At 51.5% G+C, this 20889-nt stretch overlaps 13 non-coding genes across 13 annotated transcripts; all 13 read right to left on the bottom strand.

The window, feature by feature from the left end:
- Window positions 1-742: 742 nt before the first annotated feature.
- On the bottom strand, window positions 743-814 carry TRNAD-GUC (transfer RNA aspartic acid (anticodon GUC)). Its single transcript has one exon. It is a non-coding gene; the product is annotated as a tRNA-Asp (tRNA).
- A 1397-nt stretch (window positions 815-2211) lies between these two features.
- Window positions 2212-2283, bottom strand: TRNAD-GUC (transfer RNA aspartic acid (anticodon GUC)). The gene has a single exon. It is a non-coding gene; the product is annotated as a tRNA-Asp (tRNA).
- Window positions 2284-3679: 1396 nt separating this feature from the next.
- Window positions 3680-3751, bottom strand: TRNAD-GUC (transfer RNA aspartic acid (anticodon GUC)). Its single transcript has one exon. It is a non-coding gene; the product is annotated as a tRNA-Asp (tRNA).
- Window positions 3752-5147: 1396 nt separating this feature from the next.
- On the bottom strand, window positions 5148-5219 carry TRNAD-GUC (transfer RNA aspartic acid (anticodon GUC)). The gene has a single exon. It is a non-coding gene; the product is annotated as a tRNA-Asp (tRNA).
- A 1397-nt stretch (window positions 5220-6616) lies between these two features.
- Window positions 6617-6688, bottom strand: TRNAD-GUC (transfer RNA aspartic acid (anticodon GUC)). The gene has a single exon. It is a non-coding gene; the product is annotated as a tRNA-Asp (tRNA).
- A 1396-nt stretch (window positions 6689-8084) lies between these two features.
- On the bottom strand, window positions 8085-8156 carry TRNAD-GUC (transfer RNA aspartic acid (anticodon GUC)). Its single transcript has one exon. It is a non-coding gene; the product is annotated as a tRNA-Asp (tRNA).
- Window positions 8157-11022: 2866 nt separating this feature from the next.
- On the bottom strand, window positions 11023-11094 carry TRNAD-GUC (transfer RNA aspartic acid (anticodon GUC)). Its single transcript has one exon. It is a non-coding gene; the product is annotated as a tRNA-Asp (tRNA).
- A 1396-nt stretch (window positions 11095-12490) lies between these two features.
- On the bottom strand, window positions 12491-12562 carry TRNAD-GUC (transfer RNA aspartic acid (anticodon GUC)). The gene has a single exon. It is a non-coding gene; the product is annotated as a tRNA-Asp (tRNA).
- A 1397-nt stretch (window positions 12563-13959) lies between these two features.
- Window positions 13960-14031, bottom strand: TRNAD-GUC (transfer RNA aspartic acid (anticodon GUC)). Its single transcript has one exon. It is a non-coding gene; the product is annotated as a tRNA-Asp (tRNA).
- Window positions 14032-15427: 1396 nt separating this feature from the next.
- TRNAD-GUC (transfer RNA aspartic acid (anticodon GUC)) lies at window positions 15428-15499 on the bottom strand. Its single transcript has one exon. It is a non-coding gene; the product is annotated as a tRNA-Asp (tRNA).
- A 1396-nt stretch (window positions 15500-16895) lies between these two features.
- Window positions 16896-16967, bottom strand: TRNAD-GUC (transfer RNA aspartic acid (anticodon GUC)). The gene has a single exon. It is a non-coding gene; the product is annotated as a tRNA-Asp (tRNA).
- A 1396-nt stretch (window positions 16968-18363) lies between these two features.
- On the bottom strand, window positions 18364-18435 carry TRNAD-GUC (transfer RNA aspartic acid (anticodon GUC)). Its single transcript has one exon. It is a non-coding gene; the product is annotated as a tRNA-Asp (tRNA).
- A 1396-nt stretch (window positions 18436-19831) lies between these two features.
- On the bottom strand, window positions 19832-19903 carry TRNAD-GUC (transfer RNA aspartic acid (anticodon GUC)). Its single transcript has one exon. It is a non-coding gene; the product is annotated as a tRNA-Asp (tRNA).
- Window positions 19904-20889: the final 986 nt, after the last annotated feature.

Genomic DNA, 20889 nt, shown 5'->3' with positions numbered 1-20889 from the left:
TAACGTTGACCTCTTCCTTCATTAGTGCCACCTCTGTCGCAATGAGCAAGCGGATGGTATGCCACACCCTGCAGGAAAAAGGTTTCGCTTCTGACGTCTTGCTTTTCTGGACATCCAGTCTCAAGTTTCCCATCTGGAACGGCGCTCCCTGCTGCTTTGTGAAGGCTTGCTGCAAGAGCCTTCGAAACCCAGGAGCTCTTGCGTTGAGCTGTGACGCGTCCTGGGAAGACCTCCCGTTGCAGCGGAATGAGCCCCACTTCCAGGGCGTGCTGGTAGCCAATTTCCCACAGCCCACAGGGAGCAAACGATCCCAGGTGTGATGTATCACCAGGAGAGGCTGAGATGAGAGTAAGGGTTCACGCGTGTGCCCGGACCGAGGTTAATGATGGGATTAGAGCTAGGGTTAGATGCAGGGAAAGAGTGAGAGTTATAATTAGGGATAAAGCTAACAGGTGATCATTACTCGTCATGTAACATGATACAAAGGGTCAGAAGAGGAACTGATTCAGGGTTACAATTTGGACTTCGCAGACAACAGGAGCACTAAATGGTGCTGAGGGGGACTCAATAAAGTGGACCGGCCGCCTAATGTAAGCAATTGTGCACAAATATTGTACGATGACTAGCGTTGCCGGTGCTTTTTTCTTAAAGAGTCAGTTCTTGGCACCCATTCCCTACTTGACTCAGCCTAATCTTCAAGAATATTTGTCAAGAACTAAAAAAAATCCAGAAACGGTTTAACCTCCCCGTCGGGGAATTGAACCCCGGTCTCCCGCGTGACAGGCGGGGATACTGACCACTATACTAACGAGGAGACATGAGGGCATGAAATGAACAGCTGCTGATGTCTGCACAGCATCCAGCGACCACCTAGCTGGCCTAGGGGGGTCTCATTTTCCCCCGTCAAACGGCTTGCCCGATCTAAGGCTAATTTCTTTCTTTTTATCGGCACCAGGCTTAAAACTCAGTTTAAGGCGATAGTTCCGGGCTATGTTTGACTCCAGAGTTGAATCTGTCATCCCGCATTTCCTCAGCAAATCAAGCTACCCATCTCAAGTCTCATGAGCTGAGGACGGCAAAGTCCCTGTGGGCTTAGGACAGTCAAAGAAACCCCTGGGCTGCATGCTAAGCCCCTTTTCGGCTTCACTTTCCGAATCCTGCCCTAGCTTGCGATTAGTTTTTTTCTCACTTCTTGCCCCCATCTCCCACCTTGCCTCATGGTCTCCCCTCCTCTGCGCACCTGACAGTTTGCCTGCCCTTCCACTGCCTGTCTCCAGACTTTCCAAGGAGAAAAGGCAAAGCACTAAAGCGGGCCGGGCAACGGGTCAAGTTCCGCTTTCTGCGACTAGCAGGGAGGTAGCGTGGCCGAGCGGTCTAAGGCGCTGGATTAAGGCTCCAGTCTCTTCGGAGGCGTGGGTTCAAATCCCACCGCTGCCACTTTTCCTGGCCTTGCATTTTAAAGAAGAACGTAACGTTGACCTCTTCCTTCATTAGTGCCACCTCTGTCGCAATGAGCAAGCGGATGGTATGCCACACCCTGCAGGAAAAAGGTTTCGCTTCTGACGTCTTGCTTTTCTGGACATCCAGTCTCAAGTTTCCCATCTGGAACGGCGCTCCCTGCTGCTTTGTGAAGGCTTGCTGCAAGAGCCTTCGAAACCCAGGAGCTCTTGCGTTGAGCTGTGACGCGTCCTGGGAAGACCTCCCGTTGCAGCGGAATGAGCCCCACTTCCAGGGCGTGCTGGTAGCAAATTTCCCACAGCCCACAGGGAGCAAACGATCCCAGGTGTGATGTATCACCAGGAGAGGCTGAGATGAAAGTAAGGGTTCACGCGTGTGCCCGGACCGAGGTTAATGATGGGATTAGAGCTAGGGTTAGATGCAGGGAAAGAGTGAGAGTTATAATTAGGGATAAAGCTAACAGGTGATCATTACTCGTCATGTAACATGATACAAAGGGTCAGAAGAGGAACTGATTCAGGGTTACAATTTGGACTTCGCAGACAACAGGAGCACTAAATGGTGCTGAGGGGGACTCAATAAAGTGGACCGGCCGCCTAATGTAAGCAATTGTGCACAAATATTGTACGATGACTAGCGTTGCCGGTGCTTTTTTCTTAAAGAGTCAGTTCTTGGCACCCATTCCCTACTTGACTCAGCCTAATCTTCAAGAATATTTGTCAAGAACTAAAAAAAATCCAGAAAAGGTTTAACCTCCTCGTCGGGGAATTGAACCCCGGTCTCCCGCGTGACAGGCGGGGATACTGACCACTATACTAACGAGGAGACGTGAGGGCATGAAATGAACAGCTGCTGATGTCTGCACAGCATCCAGCGACCACCTAGCTGGCCTAGGGGGTCTCATTTTCCCCCGTCAAACGGCTTGCCCGATCTAAGGCTAATTTCTTTCTTTTTATCGGCACCAGGCTTAAAACTCAGTTTAAGGCGATAGTTCCGGGCTATGTTTGACTCCAGAGTTGAATCTGTCATCCCGCATTTCCTCAGCAAATCAAGCTACCCATCTCAAGTCTCATGAGCTGAGGACGGCAAAGTCCCTGTGGGCTTAGGACAGTCAAAGAAACCCCTGGGCTGCATGCTAAGCCCCTTTTCGGCTTCACTTTCCGAATCCTGCCCTAGCTTGCGATTAGTTTTTTTCTCACTTCTTGCCCCCATCTCCCACCTTGCCTCATGGTCTCCCCTCCTCTGCGCACCTGACAGTTTGCCTGCCCTTCCACTGCCTGTCTCCAGACTTTCCAAGGAGAAAAGGCAAAGCACTAAAGCGGGCCGGGCAACGGGTCAAGTTCCGCTTTCGGCGACTAGCAGGGAGGTAGCGTGGCCGAGCGGTCTAAGGCGCTGGATTAAGGCTCCAGTCTCTTCGGAGGCGTGGGTTCAAATCCCACCGCTGCCACTTTTCCTGGCCTTGCATTTTAAAGAAGAACGTAACGTTGACCTCTTCCTTCATTAGTGCCACCTCTGTCGCAATGAGCAAGCGGATGGTATGCCACACCCTGCAGGAAAAAGGTTTCGATTCTGACGTCTTGCTTTTCTGGACATCCAGTCTCAAGTTTCCCATCTGGAACGGCGCTCCCTGCTGCTTTGTGAAGGCTTGCTGCAAGAGCCTTCGAAACCCAGGAGCTCTTGCGTTGAGCTGTGACGCGTCCTGGGAAGACCTCCCGTTGCAGCGGAATGAGCCCCACTTCCAGGGCGTGCTGGTAGCAAATTTCCCACAGCCCACAGGGAGCAAACGATCCCAGGTGTGATGTATCACCAGGAGAGGCTGAGATGAGAGTAGGGGTTCACGCGTGTGCCCGGACCGAGGTTAATGATGGGATTAGAGCTAGGGTTAGATGCAGGGAAAGAGTGAGAGTTATAATTAGGGATAAAGCTAACAGGTGATCATTACTCGTCATGTAACATGATACAAAGGGTCAGAAGAGGAACTGATTCAGGGTTACAATTTGGACTTCGCAGACAACAGGAGCACTAAATGGTGCTGAGGGGGACTCAATAAAGTGGACCGGCCGCCTAATGTAAGCAATTGTGCACAAATATTGTACGATGACTAGCGTTGCCGGTGCTTTTTTCTTAAAGAGTCAGTTCTTGGCACCCATTCCCTACTTGACTCAGCCTAATCTTCAAGAATATTTGTCAAGAACTAAAAAAAATCCAGAAAAGGTTTAACCTCCCCGTCGGGGAATTGAACCCCGGTCTCCCGCGTGACAGGCGGGGATACTGACCACTATACTAACGAGGAGACGTGAGGGCATGAAATGAACAGCTGCTGATGTCTGCACAGCATCCAGCGACCACCTAGCTGGCCTAGGGGGTCTCATTTTCCCCCGTCAAACGGCTTGCCCGATCTAAGGCTAATTTCTTTCTTTTTATCGGCACCAGGCTTAAAACTCAGTTTAAGGCGATAGTTCCGGGCTATGTTTGACTCCAGAGTTGAATCTGTCATCCCGCATTTCCTCAGCAAATCAAGCTACCCATCTCAAGTCTCATGAGCTGAGGACGGCAAAGTCCCTGTGGGCTTAGGACAGTCAAAGAAACCCCTGGGCTGCATGCTAAGCCCCTTTTCGGCTTCACTTTCCGAATCCTGCCCTAGCTTGCGATTAGTTTTTTTCTCACTTCTTGCCCCCATCTCCCACCTTGCCTCATGGTCTCCCCTCCTCTGCGCACCTGACAGTTTGCCTGCCCTTCCACTGCCTGTCTCCAGACTTTCCAAGGAGAAAAGGCAAAGCACTAAAGCGGGCCGGGCAACGGGTCAAGTTCCGCTTTCGGCGACTAGCAGGGAGGTAGCGTGGCCGAGCGGTCTAAGGCGCTGGATTAAGGCTCCAGTCTCTTCGGAGGCGTGGGTTCAAATCCCACCGCTGCCACTTTTCCTGGCCTTGCATTTTAAAGAAGAACGTAACGTTGACCTCTTCCTTCATTAGTGCCACCTCTGTCGCAATGAGCAAGCGGATGGTATGCCACACCCTGCAGGAAAAAGGTTTCGCTTCTGACGTCTTGCTTTTCTGGACATCCAGTCTCAAGTTTCCCATCTGGAACGGCGCTCCCTGCTGCTTTGTGAAGGCTTGCTGCAAGAGCCTTCGAAACCCAGGAGCTCTTGCGTTGAGCTGTGACGCGTCCTGGGAAGACCTCCCGTTGCAGCGGAATGAGCCCCACTTCCAGGGCGTGCTGGTAGCCAATTTCCCACAGCCCACAGGGAGCAAACGATCCCAGGTGTGATGTATCACCAGGAGAGGCTGAGATGAGAGTAAGGGTTCACGCGTGTGCCCGGACCGAGGTTAATGATGGGATTAGAGCTAGGGTTAGATGCAGGGAAAGAGTGAGAGTTATAATTAGGGATAAAGCTAACAGGTGATCATTACTCGTCATGTAACATGATACAAAGGGTCAGAAGAGGAACTGATTCAGGGTTACAATTTGGACTTCGCAGACAACAGGAGCACTAAATGGTGCTGAGGGGGACTCAATAAAGTGGACCGGCCGCCTAATGTAAGCAATTGTGCACAAATATTGTACGATGACTAGCGTTGCCGGTGCTTTTTTCTTAAAGAGTCAGTTCTTGGCACCCATTCCCTACTTGACTCAGCCTAATCTTCAAGAATATTTGTCAAGAACTAAAAAAAATCCAGAAACGGTTTAACCTCCCCGTCGGGGAATTGAACCCCGGTCTCCCGCGTGACAGGCGGGGATACTGACCACTATACTAACGAGGAGACGTGAGGGCATGAAATGAACAGCTGCTGATGTCTGCACAGCATCCAGCGACCACCTAGCTGGCCTAGGGGGGTCTCATTTTCCCCCGTCAAACGGCTTGCCCGATCTAAGGCTAATTTCTTTCTTTTTATCGGCACCAGGCTTAAAACTCAGTTTAAGGCGATAGTTCCGGGCTATGTTTGACTCCAGAGTTGAATCTGTCATCCCGCATTTCCTCAGCAAATCAAGCTACCCATCTCAAGTCTCATGAGCTGAGGACGGCAAAGTCCCTGTGGGCTTAGGACAGTCAAAGAAACCCCTGGGCTGCATGCTAAGCCCCTTTTCGGCTTCACTTTCCGAATCCTGCCCTAGCTTGCGATTAGTTTTTTTCTCACTTCTTGCCCCCATCTCCCACCTTGCCTCATGGTCTCCCCTCCTCTGCGCACCTGACAGTTTGCCTGCCCTTCCACTGCCTGTCTCCAGACTTTCCAAGGAGAAAAGGCAAAGCACTAAAGCGGGCCGGGCAACGGGTCAAGTTCCGCTTTCTGCGACTAGCAGGGAGGTAGCGTGGCCGAGCGGTCTAAGGCGCTGGATTAAGGCTCCAGTCTCTTCGGAGGCGTGGGTTCAAATCCCACCGCTGCCACTTTTCCTGGCCTTGCATTTTAAAGAAGAACGTAACGTTGACCTCTTCCTTCATTAGTGCCACCTCTGTCGCAATGAGCAAGCGGATGGTATGCCACACCCTGCAGGAAAAAGGTTTCGCTTCTGACGTCTTGCTTTTCTGGACATCCAGTCTCAAGTTTCCCATCTGGAACGGCGCTCCCTGCTGCTTTGTGAAGGCTTGCTGCAAGAGCCTTCGAAACCCAGGAGCTCTTGCGTTGAGCTGTGACGCGTCCTGGGAAGACCTCCCGTTGCAGCGGAATGAGCCCCACTTCCAGGGCGTGCTGGTAGCAAATTTCCCACAGCCCACAGGGAGCAAACGATCCCAGGTGTGATGTATCACCAGGAGAGGCTGAGATGAGAGTAAGGGTTCACGCGTGTGCCCGGACCGAGGTTAATGATGGGATTAGAGCTAGGGTTAGATGCAGGGAAAGAGTGAGAGTTATAATTAGGGATAAAGCTAACAGGTGATCATTACTCGTCATGTAACATGATACAAAGGGTCAGAAGAGGAACTGATTCAGGGTTACAATTTGGACTTCGCAGACAACAGGAGCACTAAATGGTGCTGAGGGGGACTCAATAAAGTGGACCGGCCGCCTAATGTAAGCAATTGTGCACAAATATTGTACGATGACTAGCGTTGCCGGTGCTTTTTTCTTAAAGAGTCAGTTCTTGGCACCCATTCCCTACTTGACTCAGCCTAATCTTCAAGAATATTTGTCAAGAACTAAAAAAAATCCAGAAAAGGTTTAACCTCCCCGTCGGGGAATTGAACCCCGGTCTCCCGCGTGACAGGCGGGGATACTGACCACTATACTAACGAGGAGACGTGAGGGCATGAAATGAACAGCTGCTGATGTCTGCACAGCATCCAGCGACCACCTAGCTGGCCTAGGGGGTCTCATTTTCCTCCGTCAAACGGCTTGCCCGATCTAAGGCTAATTTCTTTCTTTTTATCGGCACCAGGCTTAAAACTCAGTTTAAGGCGATAGTTCCGGGCTATGTTTGACTCCAGAGTTGAATCTGTCATCCCGCATTTCCTCAGCAAATCAAGCTACCCATCTCAAGTCTCATGAGCTGAGGACGGCAAAGTCCCTGTGGGCTTAGGACAGTCAAAGAAACCCCTGGGCTGCATGCTAAGCCCCTTTTCGGCTTCACTTTCCGAATCCTGCCCTAGCTTGCGATTAGTTTTTTTCTCACTTCTTGCCCCCATCTCCCACCTTGCCTCATGGTCTCCCCTCCTCTGCGCACCTGACAGTTTGCCTGCCCTTCCACTGCCTGTCTCCAGACTTTCCAAGGAGAAAAGGCAAAGCACTAAAGCGGGCCGGGCAACGGGTCAAGTTCCGCTTTCGGCGACTAGCAGGGAGGTAGCGTGGCCGAGCGGTCTAAGGCGCTGGATTAAGGCTCCAGTCTCTTCGGAGGCGTGGGTTCAAATCCCACCGCTGCCACTTTTCCTGGCCTTGCATTTTAAAGAAGAACGTAACGTTGACCTCTTCCTTCATTAGTGCCACCTCTGTCGCAATGAGCAAGCGGATGGTATGCCACACCCTGCAGGAAAAAGGTTTCGCTTCTGACGTCTTGCTTTTCTGGACATCCAGTCTCAAGTTTCCCATCTGGAACGGCGCTCCCTGCTGCTTTGTGAAGGCTTGCTGCAAGAGCCTTCGAAACCCAGGAGCTCTTGCGTTGAGCTGTGACGCGTCCTGGGAAGACCTCCCGTTGCAGCGGAATGAGCCCCACTTCCAGGGCGTGCTGGTAGCCAATTTCCCACAGCCCACAGGGAGCAAACGATCCCAGGTGTGATGTATCACCAGGAGAGGCTGAGATGAGAGTAAGGGTTCACGCGTGTGCCCGGACCGAGGTTAATGATGGGATTAGAGCTAGGGTTAGATGCAGGGAAAGAGTGAGAGTTATAATTAGGGATAAAGCTAACAGGTGATCATTACTCGTCATGTAACATGATACAAAGGGTCAGAAGAGGAACTGATTCAGGGTTACAATTTGGACTTCGCAGACAACAGGAGCACTAAATGGTGCTGAGGGGGACTCAATAAAGTGGACCGGCCGCCTAATGTAAGCAATTGTGCACAAATATTGTACGATGACTAGCGTTGCCGGTGCTTTTTTCTTAAAGAGTCAGTTCTTGGCACCCATTCCCTACTTGACTCAGCCTAATCTTCAAGAATATTTGTCAAGAACTAAAAAAAATCCAGAAACGGTTTAACCTCCCCGTCGGGGAATTGAACCCCGGTCTCCCGCGTGACAGGCGGGGATACTGACCACTATACTAACGAGGAGACGTGAGGGCATGAAATGAACAGCTGCTGATGTCTGCACAGCATCCAGCGACCACCTAGCTGGCCTAGGGGGGTCTCATTTTCCCCCGTCAAACGGCTTGCCCGATCTAAGGCTAATTTCTTTCTTTTTATCGGCACCAGGCTTAAAACTCAGTTTAAGGCGATAGTTCCGGGCTATGTTTGACTCCAGAGTTGAATCTGTCATCCCGCATTTCCTCAGCAAATCAAGCTACCCATCTCAAGTCTCATGAGCTGAGGACGGCAAAGTCCCTGTGGGCTTAGGACAGTCAAAGAAACCCCTGGGCTGCATGCTAAGCCCCTTTTCGGCTTCACTTTCCGAATCCTGCCCTAGCTTGCGATTAGTTTTTTTCTCACTTCTTGCCCCCATCTCCCACCTTGCCTCATGGTCTCCCCTCCTCTGCGCACCTGACAGTTTGCCTGCCCTTCCACTGCCTGTCTCCAGACTTTCCAAGGAGAAAAGGCAAAGCACTAAAGCGGGCCGGGCAACGGGTCAAGTTCCGCTTTCTGCGACTAGCAGGGAGGTAGCGTGGCCGAGCGGTCTAAGGCGCTGGATTAAGGCTCCAGTCTCTTCGGAGGCGTGGGTTCAAATCCCACCGCTGCCACTTTTCCTGGCCTTGCATTTTAAAGAAGAACGTAACGTTGACCTCTTCCTTCATTAGTGCCACCTCTGTCGCAATGAGCAAGCGGATGGTATGCCACACCCTGCAGGAAAAAGGTTTCGCTTCTGACGTCTTGCTTTTCTGGACATCCAGTCTCAAGTTTCCCATCTGGAACGGCGCTCCCTGCTGCTTTGTGAAGGCTTGCTGCAAGAGCCTTCGAAACCCAGGAGCTCTTGCGTTGAGCTGTGACGCGTCCTGGGAAGACCTCCCGTTGCAGCGGAATGAGCCCCACTTCCAGGGCGTGCTGGTAGCAAATTTCCCACAGCCCACAGGGAGCAAACGATCCCAGGTGTGATGTATCACCAGGAGAGGCTGAGATGAAAGTAAGGGTTCACGCGTGTGCCCGGACCGAGGTTAATGATGGGATTAGAGCTAGGGTTAGATGCAGGGAAAGAGTGAGAGTTATAATTAGGGATAAAGCTAACAGGTGATCATTACTCGTCATGTAACATGATACAAAGGGTCAGAAGAGGAACTGATTCAGGGTTACAATTTGGACTTCGCAGACAACAGGAGCACTAAATGGTGCTGAGGGGGACTCAATAAAGTGGACCGGCCGCCTAATGTAAGCAATTGTGCACAAATATTGTACGATGACTAGCGTTGCCGGTGCTTTTTTCTTAAAGAGTCAGTTCTTGGCACCCATTCCCTACTTGACTCAGCCTAATCTTCAAGAATATTTGTCAAGAACTAAAAAAAATCCAGAAACGGTTTAACCTCCCCGTCGGGGAATTGAACACCGGTCTCCAGCGTGACAGGCGGGGATACTGACCACTATACTAACGAGGAGACGTGAGGGCATGAAATGAACAGCTGCTGATGTCTGCACAGCATCCAGCGACCACCTAGCTGGCCTAGGGGGGTCTCATTTTCCCCCGTCAAACGGCTTGCCCGATCTAAGGCTAATTTCTTTCTTTTTATCGGCACCAGGCTTAAAACTCAGTTTAAGGCGATAGTTCCGGGCTATGTTTGACTCCAGAGTTGAATCTGTCATCCCGCATTTCCTCAGCAAATCAAGCTACCCATCTCAAGTCTCATGAGCTGAGGACGGCAAAGTCCCTGTGGGCTTAGGACAGTCAAAGAAACCCCTGGGCTGCATGCTAAGCCCCTTTTCGGCTTCACTTTCCGAATCCTGCCCTAGCTTGCGATTAGTTTTTTTCTCACTTCTTGCCCCCATCTCCCACCTTGCCTCATGGTCTCCCCTCCTCTGCGCACCTGACAGTTTGCCTGCCCTTCCACTGCCTGTCTCCAGACTTTCCAAGGAGAAAAGGCAAAGCACTAAAGCGGGCCGGGCAACGGGTCAAGTTCCGCTTTCTGCGACTAGCAGGGAGGTAGCGTGGCCGAGCGGTCTAAGGCGCTGGATTAAGGCTCCAGTCTCTTCGGAGGCGTGGGTTCAAATCCCACCGCTGCCACTTTTCCTGGCCTTGCATTTTAAAGAAGAACGTAACGTTGACCTCTTCCTTCATTAGTGCCACCTCTGTCGCAATGAGCAAGCGGATGGTATGCCACACCCTGCAGGAAAAAGGTTTCGCTTCTGACGTCTTGCTTTTCTGGACATCCAGTCTCAAGTTTCCCATCTGGAACGGCGCTCCCTGCTGCTTTGTGAAGGCTTGCTGCAAGAGCCTTCGAAACCCAGGAGCTCTTGCGTTGAGCTGTGACGCGTCCTGGGAAGACCTCCCGTTGCAGCGGAATGAGCCCCACTTCCAGGGCGTGCTGGTAGCAAATTTCCCACAGCCCACAGGGAGCAAACGATCCCAGGTGTGATGTATCACCAGGAGAGGCTGAGATGAGAGTAAGGGTTCACGCGTGTGCCCGGACCGAGGTTAATGATGGGATTAGAGCTAGGGTTAGATGCAGGGAAAGAGTGAGAGTTATAATTAGGGATAAAGCTAACAGGTGATCATTACTCGTCATGTAACATGATACAAAGGGTCAGAAGAGGAACTGATTCAGGGTTACAATTTGGACTTCGCAGACAACAGGAGCACTAAATGGTGCTGAGGGGGACTCAATAAAGTGGACCGGCCGCCTAATGTAAGCAATTGTGCACAAATATTGTACGATGACTAGCGTTGCCGGTGCTTTTTTCTTAAAGAGTCAGTTCTTGGCACCCATTCCCTACTTGACTCAGCCTAATCTTCAAGAATATTTGTCAAGAACTAAAAAAAATCCAGAAAAGGTTTAACCTCCCCGTCGGGGAATTGAACCCCGGTCTCCCGCGTGACAGGCGGGGATACTGACCACTATACTAACGAGGAGACGTGAGGGCATGAAATGAACAGCTGCTGATGTCTGCACAGCATCCAGCGACCACCTAGCTGGCCTAGGGGGTCTCATTTTCCCCCGTCAAACGGCTTGCCCGATCTAAGGCTAATTTCTTTCTTTTTATCGGCACCAGGCTTAAAACTCAGTTTAAGGCGATAGTTCCGGGCTATGTTTGACTCCAGAGTTGAATCTGTCATCCCGCATTTCCTCAGCAAATCAAGCTACCCATCTCAAGTCTCATGAGCTGAGGACGGCAAAGTCCCTGTGGGCTTAGGACAGTCAAAGAAACCCCTGGGCTGCATGCTAAGCCCCTTTTCGGCTTCACTTTCCGAATCCTGCCCTAGCTTGCGATTAGTTTTTTTCTCACTTCTTGCCCCCATCTCCCACCTTGCCTCATGGTCTCCCCTCCTCTGTGCACCTGACAGTTTGCCTGCCCTTCCACTGCCTGTCTCCAGACTTTCCAAGGAGAAAAGGCAAAGCACTAAAGCGGGCCGGGCAACGGGTCAAGTTCCGCTTTCGGCGACTAGCAGGGAGGTAGCGTGGCCGAGCGGTCTAAGGCGCTGGATTAAGGCTCCAGTCTCTTCGGAGGCGTGGGTTCAAATCCCACCGCTGCCACTTTTCCTGGCCTTGCATTTTAAAGAAGAACGTAACGTTGACCTCTTCCTTCATTAGTGCCACCTCTGTCGCAATGAGCAAGCGGATGGTATGCCACACCCTGCAGGAAAAAGGTTTCGCTTCTGACGTCTTGCTTTTCTGGACATCCAGTCTCAAGTTTCCCATCTGGAACGGCGCTCTCTGCTGCTTTGTGAAGGCTTGCTGCAAGAGCCTTCGAAACCCAGGAGCTCTTGCGTTGAGCTGTGACGCGTCCTGGGAAGACCTCCCGTTGCAGCGGAATGAGCCCCACTTCCAGGGCGTGCTGGTAGCCAATTTCCCACAGCCCACAGGGAGCAAACGATCCCAGGTGTGATGTATCACCAGGAGAGGCTGAGATGAGAGTAAGGGTTCACGCGTGTGCCCGGACCGAGGTTAATGATGGGATTAGAGCTAGGGTTAGATGCAGGGAAAGAGTGAGAGTTATAATTAGGGATAAAGCTAACAGGTGATCATTACTCGTCATGTAACATGATACAAAGGGTCAGAAGAGGAACTGATTCAGGGTTACAATTTGGACTTCGCAGACAACAGGAGCACTAAATGGTGCTGAGGGGGACTCAATAAAGTGGACCGGCCGCCTAATGTAAGCAATTGTGCACAAATATTGTACGATGACTAGCGTTGCCGGTGCTTTTTTCTTAAAGAGTCAGTTCTTGGCACCCATTCCCTACTTGACTCAGCCTAATCTTCAAGAATATTTGTCAAGAACTAAAAAAAATCCAGAAACGGTTTAACCTCCCCGTCGGGGAATTGAACCCCGGTCTCCCGCGTGACAGGCGGGGATACTGACCACTATACTAACGAGGAGACGTGAGGGCATGAAATGAACAGCTGCTGATGTCTGCACAGCATCCAGCGACCACCTAGCTGGCCTAGGGGGGTCTCATTTTCCCCCGTCAAACGGCTTGCCCGATCTAAGGCTAATTTCTTTCTTTTTATCGGCACCAGGCTTAAAACTCAGTTTAAGGCGATAGTTCCGGGCTATGTTTGACTCCAGAGTTGAATCTGTCATCCCGCATTTCCTCAGCAAATCAAGCTACCCATCTCAAGTCTCATGAGCTGAGGACGGCAAAGTCCCTGTGGGCTTAGGACAGTCAAAGAAACCCCTGGGCTGCATGCTAAGCCCCTTTTCGGCTTCACTTTCCGAATCCTGCCCTAGCTTGCGATTAGTTTTTTTCTCACTTCTTGCCCCCATCTCCCACCTTGCCTCATGGTCTCCCCTCCTCTGCGCACCTGACAGTTTGCCTGCCCTTCCACTGCCTGTCTCCAGACTTTCCAAGGAGAAAAGGCAAAGCACTAAAGCGGGCCGGGCAACGGGTCAAGTTCCGCTTTCTGCGACTAGCAGGGAGGTAGCGTGGCCGAGCGGTCTAAGGCGCTGGATTAAGGCTCCAGTCTCTTCGGAGGCGTGGGTTCAAATACCACCGCTGCCACTTTTCCTGGCCTTGCATTTTAAAGAAGAACGTAACGTTGACCTCTTCCTTCATTAGTGCCACCTCTGTCGCAATGAGCAAGCGGATGGTATGCCACACCCTGCAGGAAAAAGGTTTCGCTTCTGACGTCTTGCTTTTCTGGACATCCAGTCTCAAGTTTCCCATCTGGAACGGCGCTCCCTGCTGCTTTGTGAAGGCTTGCTGCAAGAGCCTTCGAAACCCAGGAGCTCTTGCGTTGAGCTGTGACGCGTCCTGGGAAGACCTCCCGTTGCAGCGGAATGAGCCCCACTTCCAGGGCGTGCTGGTAGCAAATTTCCCACAGCCCACAGGGAGCAAACGATCCCAGGTGTGATGTATCACCAGGAGAGGCTGAGATGAGAGTAAGGGTTCACGCGTGTGCCCGGACCGAGGTTAATGATGGGATTAGAGCTAGGGTTAGATGCAGGGAAAGAGTGAGAGTTATAATTAGGGATAAAGCTAACAGGTGATCATTACTCGTCATGTAACATGATACAAAGGGTCAGAAGAGGAACTGATTCAGGGTTACAATTTGGACTTCGCAGACAACAGGAGCACTAAATGGTGCTGAGGGGGACTCAATAAAGTGGACCGGCCGCCTAATGTAAGCAATTGTGCACAAATATTGTACGATGACTAGCGTTGCCGGTGCTTTTTTCTTAAAGAGTCAGTTCTTGGCACCCATTCCCTACTTGACTCAGCCTAATCTTCAAGAATATTTGTCAAGAACTAAAAAAAATCCAGAAAAGGTTTAACCTCCCCGTCGGGGAATTGAACCCCGGTCTCCCGCGTGACAGGCGGGGATACTGACCACTATACTAACGAGGAGACGTGAGGGCATGAAATGAACAGCTGCTGATGTCTGCACAGCATCCAGCGACCACCTAGCTGGCCTAGGGGGTCTCATTTTCCCCCGTCAAACGGCTTGCCCGATCTAAGGCTAATTTCTTTCTTTTTATCGGCACCAGGCTTAAAACTCAGTTTAAGGCGATAGTTCCGGGCTATGTTTGACTCCAGAGTTGAATCTGTCATCCCGCATTTCCTCAGCAAATCAAGCTACCCATCTCAAGTCTCATGAGCTGAGGACGGCAAAGTCCCTGTGGGCTTAGGACAGTCAAAGAAACCCCTGGGCTGCATGCTAAGCCCCTTTTCGGCTTCACTTTCCGAATCCTGCCCTAGCTTGCGATTAGTTTTTTTCTCACTTCTTGCCCCCATCTCCCACCTTGCCTCATGGTCTCCCCTCCTCTGCGCACCTGACAGTTTGCCTGCCCTTCCACTGCCTGTCTCCAGACTTTCCAAGGAGAAAAGGCAAAGCACTAAAGCGGGCCGGGCAACGGGTCAAGTTCCGCTTTCGGCGACTAGCAGGGAGGTAGCGTGGCCGAGCGGTCTAAGGCGCTGGATTAAGGCTCCAGTCTCTTCGGAGGCGTGGGTTCAAATCCCACCGCTGCCACTTTTCCTGGCCTTGCATTTTAAAGAAGAACGTAACGTTGACCTCTTCCTTCATTAGTGCCACCTCTGTCGCAATGAGCAAGCGGATGGTATGCCACACCCTGCAGGAAAAAGGTTTCGATTCTGACGTCTTGCTTTTCTGGACATCCAGTCTCAAGTTTCCCATCTGGAACGGCGCTCCCTGCTGCTTTGTGAAGGCTTGCTGCAAGAGCCTTCGAAACCCAGGAGCTCTTGCGTTGAGCTGTGACGCGTCCTGGGAAGACCTCCCGTTGCAGCGGAATGAGCCCCACTTCCAGGGCGTGCTGGTAGCCAATTTCCCACAGCCCACAGGGAGCAAACGATCCCAGGTGTGATGTATCACCAGGAGAGGCTGAGATGAGAGTAAGGGTTCAGGCGTGTGCCCGGACCGAGGTTAATGATGGGATTAGAGCTAGGGTTAGATGCAGGGAAAGAGTGAGAGTTATAATTAGGGATAAAGCTAACAGGTGATCATTACTCGTCATGTAACATGATACAAAGGGTCAGAAGAGGAACTGATTCAGGGTTACAATTTGGACTTCGCAGACAACAGGAGCACTAAATGGTGCTGAGGGGGACTCAATAAAGTGGACCGGCCGCCTAATGTAAGCAATTGTGCACAAATATTGTACGATGACTAGCGTTGCCGGTGCTTTTTTCTTAAAGAGTCAGTTCTTGGCACCCATTCCCTACTTGACTCAGCCTAATCTTCAAGAATATTTGTCAAGAACTAAAAAAAATCCAGAAAAGGTTTAACCTCCCCGTCGGGGAATTGAACCCCGGTCTCCCGCGTGACAGGCGGGGATACTGACCACTATACTAACGAGGAGACGTGAGGGCATGAAATGAACAGCTGCTGATGTCTGCACAGCATCCAGCGACCACCTAGCTGGCCTAGGGGGTCTCATTTTCCCCCGTCAAACGGCTTGCCCGATCTAAGGCTAATTTCTTTCTTTTTATCGGCACCAGGCTTAAAACTCAGTTTAAGGCGATAGTTCCGGGCTATGTTTGACTCCAGAGTTGAATCTGTCATCCCGCATTTCCTCAGCAAATCAAGCTACCCATCTCAAGTCTCATGAGCTGAGGACGGCAAAGTCCCTGTGGGCTTAGGACAGTCAAAGAAACCCCTGGGCTGCATGCTAAGCCCCTTTTCGGCTTCACTTTCCGAATCCTGCCCTAGCTTGCGATTAGTTTTTTTCTCACTTCTTGCCCCCATCTCCCACCTTGCCTCATGGTCTCCCCTCCTCTGCGCACCTGACAGTTTGCCTGCCCTTCCACTGCCTGTCTCCAGACTTTCCAAGGAGAAAAGGCAAAGCACTAAAGCGGGCCGGGCAACGGGTCAAGTTCCGCTTTCGGCGACTAGCAGGGAGGTAGCGTGGCCGAGCGGTCTAAGGCGCTGGATTAAGGCTCCAGTCTCTTCGGAGGCGTGGGTTCAAATCCCACCGCTGCCACTTTTCCTGGCCTTGCATTTTAAAGAAGAACGTAACGTTGACCTCTTCCTTCATTAGTGCCACCTCTGTCGCAATGAGCAAGCGGATGGTATGCCACACCCTGCAGGAAAAAGGTTTCGCTTCTGACGTCTTGCTTTTCTGGACATCCAGTCTCAAGTTTCCCATCTGGAACGGCGCTCCCTGCTGCTTTGTGAAGGCTTGCTGCAAGAGCCTTCGAAACCCAGGAGCTCTTGCGTTGAGCTGTGACGCGTCCTGGGAAGACCTCCCGTTGCAGCGGAATGAGCCCCACTTCCAGGGCGTGCTGGTAGCCAATTTCCCACAGCCCACAGGGAGCAAACGATCCCAGGTGTGATGTATCACCAGGAGAGGCTGAGATGAGAGTAAGGGTTCACGCGTGTGCCCGGACCGAGGTTAATGATGGGATTAGAGCTAGGGTTAGATGCAGGGAAAGAGTGAGAGTTATAATTAGGGATAAAGCTAACAGGTGATCATTACTCGTCATGTAACATGATACAAAGGGTCAGAAGAGGAACTGATTCAGGGTTACAATTTGGACTTCGCAGACAACAGGAGCACTAAATGGTGCTGAGGGGGACTCAATAAAGTGGACCGGCCGCCTAATGTAAGCAATTGTGCACAAATATTGTACGATGACTAGCGTTGCCGGTGCTTTTTTCTTAAAGAGTCAGTTCTTGGCACCCATTCCCTACTTGACTCAGCCTAATCTTCAAGAATATTTGTCAAGAACTAAAAAAAATCCAGAAAAGGTTTAACCTCCCCGTCGGGGAATTGAACCCCGGTCTCCCGCGTGACAGGCGGGGATACTGACCACTATACTAACGAGGAGACGTGAGGGCATGAAATGAACAGCTGCTGATGTCTGCACAGCATCCAGCGACCACCTAGCTGGCCTAGGGGGTCTCATTTTCCCCCGTCAAACGGCTTGCCCGATCTAAGGCTAATTTCTTTCTTTTTATCGGCACCAGGCTTAAAACTCAGTTTAAGGCGATAGTTCCGGGCTATGTTTGACTCCAGAGTTGAATCTGTCATCCCGCATTTCCTCAGCAAATCAAGCTACCCATCTCAAGTCTCATGAGCTGAGGACGGCAAAGTCCCTGTGGGCTTAGGACAGTCAAAGAAACCCCTGGGCTGCATGCTAAGCCCCTTTTCGGCTTCACTTTCCGAATCCTGCCCTAGCTTGCGATTAGTTTTTTTCTCACTTCTTGCCCCCATCTCCCACCTTGCCTCATGGTCTCCCCTCCTCTGCGCACCTGACAGTTTGCCTGCCCTTCCACTGCCTGTCTCCAGACTTTCCAAGGAGAAAAGGCAAAGCACTAAAGCGGGCCGGGCAACGGGTCAAGTTCCGCTTTCGGCGACTAGCAGGGAGGTAGCGTGGCCGAGCGGTCTAAGGCGCTGGATTAAGGCTCCAGTCTCTTCGGAGGCGTGGGTTCAAATCCCACCGCTGCCACTTTTCCTGGCCTTGCATTTTAAAGAAGAACGTAACGTTGACCTCTTCCTTCATTAGTGCCACCTCTGTCGCAATGAGCAAGCGGATGGTATGCCACACCCTGCAGGAAAAAGGTTTCGCTTCTGACGTCTTGCTTTTCTGGACATCCAGTCTCAAGTTTCCCATCTGGAACGGCGCTCCCTGCTGCTTTGTGAAGGCTTGCTGCAAGAGCCTTCGAAACCCAGGAGCTCTTGCGTTGAGCTGTGACGCGTCCTGGGAAGACCTCCCGTTGCAGCGGAATGAGCCCCACTTCCAGGGCGTGCTGGTAGCAAATTTCCCACAGCCCACAGGGAGCAAACGATCCCAGGTGTGATGTATCACCAGGAGAGGCTGAGATGAGAGTAGGGGTTCACGCGTGTGCCCGGACCGAGGTTAATGATGGGATTAGAGCTAGGGTTAGATGCAGGGAAAGAGTGAGAGTTATAATTAGGGATAAAGCTAACAGGTGATCATTACTCGTCATGTAACATGATACAAAGGGTCAGAAGAGGAACTGATTCAGGGTTACAATTTGGACTTCGCAGACAACAGGAGCACTAAATGGTGCTGAGGGGGACTCAATAAAGTGGACCGGCCGCCTAATGTAAGCAATTGTGCACAAATATTGTACGATGACTAGCGTTGCCGGTGCTTTTTTCTTAAAGAGTCAGTTCTTGGCACCCATTCCCTACTTGACTCAGCCTAATCTTCAAGAATATTTGTCAAGAACTAAAAAAAATCCAGAAAAGGTTTAACCTCCCCGTCGGGGAATTGAACCCCGGTCTCCCGCGTGACAGGCGGGGATACTGACCACTATACTAACGAGGAGACGTGAGGGCATGAAATGAACAGCTGCTGATGTCTGCACAGCATCCAGCGACCACCTAGCTGGCCTAGGGGGTCTCATTTTCCCCCGTCAAACGGCTTGCCCGATCTAAGGCTAATTTCTTTCTTTTTATCGGCACCAGGCTTAAAACTCAGTTTAAGGCGATAGTTCCGGGCTATGTTTGACTCCAGAGTTGAATCTGTCATCCCGCATTTCCTCAGCAAATCAAGCTACCCATCTCAAGTCTCATGAGCTGAGGACGGCAAAGTCCCTGTGGGCTTAGGACAGTCAAAGAAACCCCTGGGCTGCATGCTAAGCCCCTTTTCGGCTTCACTTTCCGAATCCTGCCCTAGCTTGCGATTAGTTTTTTTCTCACTTCTTGCCCCCATCTCCCACCTTGCCTCATGGTCTCCCCTCCTCTGCGCACCTGACAGTTTGCCTGCCCTTCCACTGCCTGTCTCCAGACTTTCCAAGGAGAAAAGGCAAAGCACTAAAGCGGGCCGGGCAACGGGTCAAGTTCCGCTTTCTGCGACTAGCAGGGAGGTAGCGTGGCCGAGCGGTCTAAGGCGCTGGATTAAGGCTCCAGTCTCTTCGGAGGCGTGGGTTCAAATCCCACCGCTGCCACTTTTCCTGGCCTTGCATTTTAAAGAAGAACGTAACGTTGACCTCTTCCTTCATTAGTGCCACCTCTGTCGCAATGAGCAAGCGGATGGTATGCCACACCCTGCAGGAAAAAGGTTTCGCTTCTGACGTCTTGCTTTTCTGGACATCCAGTCTCAAGTTTCCCATCTGGAACGGCGCTCCCTGCTGCTTTGTGAAGGCTTGCTGCAAGAGCCTTCGAAACCCAGGAGCTCTTGCGTTGAGCTGTGACGCGTCCTGGGAAGACCTCCCGTTGCAGCGGAATGAGCCCCACTTCCAGGGCGTGCTGGTAGCAAATTTCCCACAGCCCACAGGGAGCAAACGATCCCAGGTGTGATGTATCACCAGGAGAGGCTGAGATGAGAGTAGGGGTTCACGCGTGTGCCCGGACCGAGGTTAATGATGGGATTAGAGCTAGGGTTAGATGCAGGGAAAGAGTGAGAGTTATAATTAGGGATAAAGCTAACAGGTGATCATTACTCGTCATGTAACATGATACAAAGGGTCAGAAGAGGAACTGATTCAGGGTTACAATTTGGACTTCGCAGACAACAGGAGCACTAAATGGTGCTGAGGGGGACTCAATAAAGTGGACCGGCCGCCTAATGTAAGCAATTGTGCACAAATATTGTACGATGACTAGCGTTGCCGGTGCTTTTTTCTTAAAGAGTCAGTTCTTGGCACCCATTCCCTACTTGACTCAGCCTAATCTTCAAGAATATTTGTCAAGAACTAAAAAAAATCCAGAAACGGTTTAACCTCCCCGTCGGGGAATTGAACCCCGGTCTCCCGCGTGACAGGCGGGGATACTGACCACTATACTAACGAGGAGACGTGAGGGCATGAAATGAACAGCTGCTGATGTCTGCACAGCATCCAGCGACCACCTAGCTGGCCTAGGGGGGTCTCATTTTCCCCCGTCAAACGGCTTGCCCGATCTAAGGCTAATTTCTTTCTTTTTATCGGCACCAGGCTTAAAACTCAGTTTAAGGCGATAGTTCCGGGCTATGTTTGACTCCAGAGTTGAATCTGTCATCCCGCATTTCCTCAGCAAATCAAGCTACCCATCTCAAGTCTCATGAGCTGAGGACGGCAAAGTCCCTGTGGGTTTAGGACAGTCAAAGAAACCCCTGGGCTGCATGCTAAGCCCCTTTTCGGCTTCACTTTCCGAATCCTGCCCTAGCTTGCGATTAGTTTTTTTCTCACTTCTTGCCCCCATCTCCCACCTTGCCTCATGGTCTCCCCTCCTCTGCGCACCTGACAGTTTGCCTGCCCTTCCACTGCCTGTCTCCAGACTTTCCAAGGAGAAAAGGCAAAGCACTAAAGCGGGCCGGGCAACGGGTCAAGTTCCGCTTTCTGCGACTAGCAGGGAGGTAGCGTGGCCGAGCGGTCTAAGGCGCTGGATTAAGGCTCCAGTCTCTTCGGAGGCGTGGGTTCAAATCCCACCGCTGCCACTTTTCCTGGCCTTGCATTTTAAAGAAGAACGTAACGTTGACCTCTTCCTTCATTAGTGCCACCTCTGTCGCAATGAGCAAGCGGATGGTATGCCACACCCTGCAGGAAAAAGGTTTCGCTTCTGACGTCTTGCTTTTCTGGACATCCAGTCTCAAGTTTCCCATCTGGAACGGCGCTCCCTGCTGCTTTGTGAAGGCTTGCTGCAAGAGCCTTCGAAACCCAGGAGCTCTTGCGTTGAGCTGTGACGCGTCCTGGGAAGACCTCCCGTTGCAGCGGAATGAGCCCCACTTCCAGGGCGTGCTGGTAGCAAATTTCCCACAGCCCACAGGGAGCAAACGATCCCAGGTGTGATGTATCACCAG

This window comes from Ambystoma mexicanum, chromosome 1p, assembly GCF_040938575.1.
Source record: "Ambystoma mexicanum isolate Mex_15411 chromosome 1p, UKY_AmexF1_1, whole genome shotgun sequence".
Taxonomy (NCBI): Eukaryota; Metazoa; Chordata; class Amphibia; order Caudata; family Ambystomatidae; genus Ambystoma; species Ambystoma mexicanum.
The sequence above is the reverse complement of the archived record's forward strand: the minus strand, read 5'-3'. Positions and strand labels throughout refer to the sequence as shown.